Source organism: Pseudophryne corroboree, chromosome 3 (genome assembly GCF_028390025.1).
Source record: "Pseudophryne corroboree isolate aPseCor3 chromosome 3, aPseCor3.hap2, whole genome shotgun sequence".
Classification (NCBI taxonomy): domain Eukaryota; kingdom Metazoa; phylum Chordata; class Amphibia; order Anura; family Myobatrachidae; genus Pseudophryne; species Pseudophryne corroboree.
This window is the reverse complement of record NC_086446.1, coordinates 4599881-4606542: the sequence shown is the minus strand read 5'-3', so window position 1 is coordinate 4606542 and position 6662 is coordinate 4599881.

Sequence of the window (6662 nt, the reverse complement as noted above, 5' to 3'; positions counted from 1 at the left end):
CGACTGATAACCCTGTCTCCAAGGGCCAGGGTGTCTCTGCTGTGGTGGCTGCAGAGTGCTCATCTTCTTGAAGGCCGCAGATTCGGCATACAGGACTGGGTCCTGGTGACCACGGATGCAAGCCTCCGGGGTTGGGGGGCAGTCACACAGGGAAGAAACTTCCAAGGACAATGGTCAAGTCAGGAAACTTCCCTACACATAAATATTCTGGAAATAAGGGCCATTTACAATGCCCTAAGTCAAGCAAGACCCCTGCTTCAAAACCAGCCGGTGCTGATTCAGTCAGACAACATCACGGCAGTCGCCCATGTAAACCGACAGGGCGGCACAAGAAGCAGGATGGCGATGGCAGAAGCCACAAGGATTCTCCGATGGGCGGAAAATCACGTGTTAGCACTGTCAGCAGTGTTCATTCCGGGAGTGGACAACTGGGAAGCAGACTTCCCCAGCAGGCACGACCTCCACCCGGGAGAGTGGGGACTTCATCCAGAAGTCTTCCAAATGATTGTACACCGTTGGGAAAGGCCACAGGTGGACATGATGGCGTCCCGCCTCAACAAAAAACTAAAAAGATATTGCGCCAGGTCAAGGGACCCTCAGGCGATAGCTGTGGACGCACTATTGACACCGTGGATGTACCAGTCGGTTTATGTGTTCCCTACTCTTCCTCTCATACCCAAAGTACTGAGGATAATAAGAAGGAGAGGAGTAAGAACTATACTCCTTGCTCCGAATTGGCCAAGAAGAGCTTGGTACCCAGAACTGCAAGAAATGATCTCAGAGGACCCATGGCCTCTGCCTCTCAGACAGGACCTGTTGCAACAGGGGACCTGTATGTTCCAAGACTTACCACGGCTGCGTTTGATGGCATGGCGGTTGAACGCCGGATCTTGATGGAAAAGGGCATTATGGATGAAGTGATTCCTACGCTGATAAAAGCTAGGAAGGATGCCACAGCCAAGCATTGTCATCGTATATGGCGAAAATATGTTGCTTGTCGTGAGGCCAGGAAGGCCCCAACAGAGGAATTCCAGCTGGGTCGATTCCAGCACTTCCTACAGTCAGGTGTGACTATGGGCCTAAAATTAGGATCCATACAGGTCCAGATTTTGGCTCTATCCATTTTTCTCCAAAAAGAACTGGCTTCACTGCCTGAGGTTCAGACGTTTGTAAAGGGAGTGCTGCATATTCAGCCTACTTTTGTGCCACCAGTGGCACCTTGGGATCTTAACGTTGTGTTGGATTTCCTGAAATCCCACTGGTTTGAGCCACTTGAGACCGTGGAGCTACAATATCTCACGTGGAAGGTGGTCATGCTTATTGGCCTTAGCTTCGGCTAGGTGTGTGTCAGAATTGGCGGCTTTGTCATGTAAAAGCTCCTATCTGATTTTCCATATGGACAGGGCAGAATTGAGGACTCGTCCCCAATTTCTCTCTAAGGTGGTATCATCGTTTCATTTGAACCAGCCTCTTGTGGTGCCTGCGGCTACTAGGGACTTGGAGGATTCCAAGTTGCTGGACGTAGTCCGGGTTTTGAAAATGTATGTTTCCAGAATGGCGGGAGTCAGAAAGTCTGACTCGCTGTTTATTCTGTATGCAGCCAACAAGGTTGGCGCTCCTGCTTCAAAGTAGACTATTGCTAGCTGGATCTGTAGCACGATTCAGTTGGCTCACTCTGCGGCTGGATTGCCGCATCCAAAATCGGTAAGGGGCCCATTCCACAAGGAAGGTGGGCTCTTCTTGGGCGGCTGCCCGAGGGGTCTCGGCATTACAGCTTTGCCGAGCTGCTACTTGGTCGGGTTCAAACACATTTGCAAAGTTCTACAAGTTTGATACCCTGGCTAAGGAGGACCTTGTGTTTGCCCATTCGGTGCTGCAGAGTCATCTGCACTCTCCTGCCCCTTTGGAGGCTTTGGTATAGTCCCCATGGTCCTTACGGAGTTCCCAGCATCCACTAGGACGTCAGAGAAAATAAGAATTTACTCACCGGTAATTCTATTTCTCGTAGTCCGTAGTGGATGCTGGGAGCCCGTCCAAAGTGCGGACTCTCTGCAATACATGTATATAGTTATTGCTTAACTAAAGGGTTATTGTTTGAGCCATCCGTTGATGAGGCTCAGTTATTGTTCATACTGTCAACTGGGTAAGGTTATCACAAGTTATACGGTGTGATTGGTGTGGCTGGTATGAGTCTTACCCTGGATTCCAAATCCTTTCCTTGTAATGTCAGCTCTTCCGCGCACAGTTTCCCTAACTGAGGTCTGGAGGAGGGGCATAGAGGGAGGAGCCAGTGCACACCAGTAGTGTAGTACTTAATCTTTCTTTTAGAGTGCTCAGTCTCCTGCGGAGCCCGTCTATTCCCCATGGTCCTTACTGAGCTCCCAGCATCCACTACGGACTACGAGAAATAGAATTACCGGTGAGTAAATTCTTATTATCAGCTTTCTTTATTGCGTCCTACGCCGTTTCGGGTATTCACCCCTCGCCAGGGACAAGCATTAAAAAATACAACATCAAACAGACAATATATACCCACAAACAAACAGTCATTATGTTACCAAAGATCACCTGTCCCGCCCAGCCGCTGCTCCTACACAGAAACTGAACGTCAGCAGACGGCGCCTGGACCAGGTAAGCCAATAGGAAGGCTCAACTTCCGTTGCTAGGGAAAGCTGAACAATAAACAAACAAATAATTGTATAAACCTCCACCAAATACAAAATACAATAATATATGGAGTACCACAATTCTAAAACACTGTACAATGTACTAGAATATCATTAGTATCATGTTAATGCATATGGGTGGTCATTCCGAGTTGTTCGCTCGCAAGCTGCTTTTAGCAGCATTGCACACGCTAAGCCGCCGCCCTCTGGGAGTGTATCTTAGCATCTTAAAATTGCGAACGAAAGATTCGCAATATTGCGATAAGACATCTCTGTGCAGTTTCTGAGTAGCTCGAGACTTACTCTGCCAGTGCGATCAGTTCAGTGCTTGTCGTTCCTGGTTTGACGTCACAAACACTCCCAGCGTTCGCCCAGACACTCCCCCGTTTCTTCAGCCACTCCTGCGTTTTTTCCGGAAACGGTAGCGTTTTTCCCCACACGCCCATAAAATGGCGTGTTTCCGCCCAGTAACACCCATTTCCTGTCAATCACATTACGATCGCCTGAACGATGAAAAAGCCATGAGTAAAATTCCTAACTCCTTAGCAAATTTACTTGGCGCAGTCACAGTGCGAACATTGCGCATGCGCACTAAGCGGAAAATCGCTGCGATGCGATGAAATTTACGGAGCGAACAACTCGGAATGACCACCATAGCAGTTTCAAATACATAAACTGAGAGACGGAGGTGGAGACGGCTATGGATCAGATGTTTGATAAATTTGTGCTGAGGGCTTATCCTAGAAATGAACTACTTATACCAGAATGAATTGCAAAAATTCTCTCGTCTATAATAAACACAGATATTGATTTACCGTCTTTGGGGTATATTTACTAAAATGGGAGTTCTATTTAAGATAGGATGTTGCCCATAGCAACCAATCAGATTCCAGGTATTATCTTCTAGAAGGTGCTAGACAAATGAGAAGTAAAATCTGATTGGTTGCTATGGGCAACATCCCATCTTAAATAGAACTCATATCTTAGTAAATTTACCCCTTTGAGAGATACACGTTTACACTAGTTACACTAGATGCAAGAATATTGCTGATAAGGTTGTTAAATTAGATGTACCTCCTCTCCCGCAGCAGAAGCGGCTTCTCCCCACCTTCAGAGAAGAACAGCGCAGAGGACAGGCACCCACTGCTGCTCCCTCCGTCTCTCAATCCCACCCAGAAGTGCCCAGTATTATACATTAACAGCCAGCCAGCAGCTGGCTCCGGGGCCCACCACCTCCCCACTATCCCTCGCTTGGCTGACAATGAATGGAGGTAGCCGGCTGAGTATGGAAATTGCGCATGCACCCATACCAGCGGTCGTCCATCAGCACATACCGCGGAACTCCCTTGCACCTACCCACACGTTTATTAAATATCCCCCTGAGTCTGGGAAGGGGGGGAACTGAGAGTTGAGAGGAGAATGGCCCCTCCCCCCTCACGTCACTCAGCACAGCAGCATCACCAATAGGCTGGGGGGAGGAGGCACTCGAGAGGAGAAGGGAGAGAGCGGCTCCTCCTCCCGCTCTGGCCGATACTTGAATGTACAGTCTGGGCCTGCGGCACTGTCTGGCGGCAGGCGCAGCGCTGGCAGCGGCATTAACAATAAGTCAGTGTGACACACTGTAATGCTCACGTTTAAGGGCCCCTTCACTGCAGCGGTCTGTGGGCCTATTTTCAATGGAGGCCTGGAGCTGCAGCTCCATCCGCCCCATTGTTAATCCGGCCCTGCCAAAAATCCCCTTGGTACTATTCAGCAGTTCCCCTTATTATAATAATATAACAGGGTATTATAATGTGTCCAGGGCCGGTTCTGGCTGTGGTTGCGCCCCCGGCAAAACTATAGGGGCGTGGCCTCACACGGGGCATGGTCAGTAATGCCCCCATTTGTGCCCCCTCTTGCGCAGCTGGAATGAAAAAAAAAAGTATACTTACTATCCCCGTTTCTGATCCAGACCGCTGCAGACAGCCGCCGGCACCGCTCCTCTCCTCGATCAGCATATACACTAGAGATCAATTATGACCCCTAGCGTCTGTGCCACAATGCTGTGACGTCATCGCGCACCGCACAGCAAAGGTCCCCTCCACGAAGGGAAACTAGACGCGTAGCGTCTGGTTCCCTTCAGAGCGGGGGGCACAGCGGCGGGGGTGACAGCGGGGGGCACAGTAGCGGATCTTGCCACGGTGCGCCGCCCTCCAGATGGCGCCGGCGCCCTCCGTATGGTGACGCCCCGGGCAAAAGTCTTGCTTGCCCGTGGAAGATCTGCTACTGAATGTGTCTTCCCTTCCTGGTTCAGTAACACATAGTATGCCAGTTGTTACCATTTGTATCCATAAAAGTTGCTAGTATCCCAACGAAAGGAATTATAGGTATTATCACATTGTTACTGTTTCTCATTTTAATATAATGCGCTTATATAGACAGTCAATCATCAAGGTTTATGATAATACTGTATTTCATAACGACGTTGACATATAAACCTTGATGATTGACTGTCTCTATATCAGTACCTCATATTAGGATGAGAAATAGATGCAAAGAATGACTCCAGACATTTTGTTTTGATTTAATTATTTTATTTAATTTTCTTTTGCTATACCCCAATATTAGGGGATTATAACTTTTTATACTGTAGGTATCAGAACTGTACGTGACGTGTCATACATTACGATGAACATAAGGAGGGATTTGGATAGATGTCATATTGGGGAACTTTGCTTTGATGTGTTGTAGAAGTGATTATTATACCTAACATCCACTAACAAATCCTTTACCTGCAATTATACCTATTTGTGTGATGGAGGAATGTGGACGGGAGAGGGGAGGAGTCAAGATGGGAGAAGGGAGGAGTCAATATGAGAGGGGGAGGAGTCAATATGAGATAGGGGAAGAGTCGGGACTGGAGAGGGGAGGGGTCAAGATTAAACCGTAAACCGCCCCTGGAATTGACATGGATTATTCCCACCAGCGTAGAAAGGGTAATGCTACTTCTGGGCTTCCCACCAAGCGTGCAGGATGCGATCACTGTGATAGACTGGCCTGTATAACGTGTGGCTTCATCGTGAGGGAGCGAACACCAAACCCTGCGCACTACAGGAGGACTCTATTACACATTGTGTCACCTGCGGCCCCACATACCGGGTTTATGTGTTGGAGGCTCAACACAGTATGTAGAGTATGTAGGAAGGACTGGTCACAGCTAGGATAGAGGGAACATAGGATCCACATACTAATAACACGGTCTACCCGCGCTGTGTCCAGGCATTGCCATACAGAGCCTGAGCAGGGCGTCAGTGCGTCACTATAGGGGGGTACTGGAAGGGGGAGCAGTATCACACAACTTGGAGAAGCATCTTCTAGCCTTACATCAGCATACCTCCCAACATGACCCTCTACAGGAGGGACATAATGCTCTGCTTCTGGACTTTTCTCTTACTGTATGATTGCCGGCACCTGTGTTAAACAGGTTCATGTATAAGAAAGGTGTTTCAGCACAGGTGACGGCAATCATAAATTAGGAGGTTAGTCCAGGAGCAGAGCATTGTGTCCCTCCTGGAGAGGGTCATGTTGGGAGGTATACATCAGACTGTATCCAAAAGGGATTAATGTGGCCCTGGATTATGGATGTCTATATGGATGTGTCTGTCACTGGTCCAGTTATCCTTCCTACAAAAATATATATATATATATATATATATATATATACACACGCACACAGTCACACACATATATATATATATATATTTTTTTGTACTGCTGCAGCTACTTAAGGGCCCTCTCACCACTCACACTTTGCACGGACCTGGCGACGCCGGGGGCTCCTGGCTGTGCGTTCCACCTTTCTTTCGGGCTGTGTGTTCTACCTTACTGCCGGATTCTGCGTTTCACCAGCTACTTCACTGTGCGTTCCATCTACTTCCGGACAGTGCGGTCCACCAGCTACTTCCGGACTGTGCGTTCCACCTTCTTCCGGACTGTGCGGTCCACCTACTTCCGGAA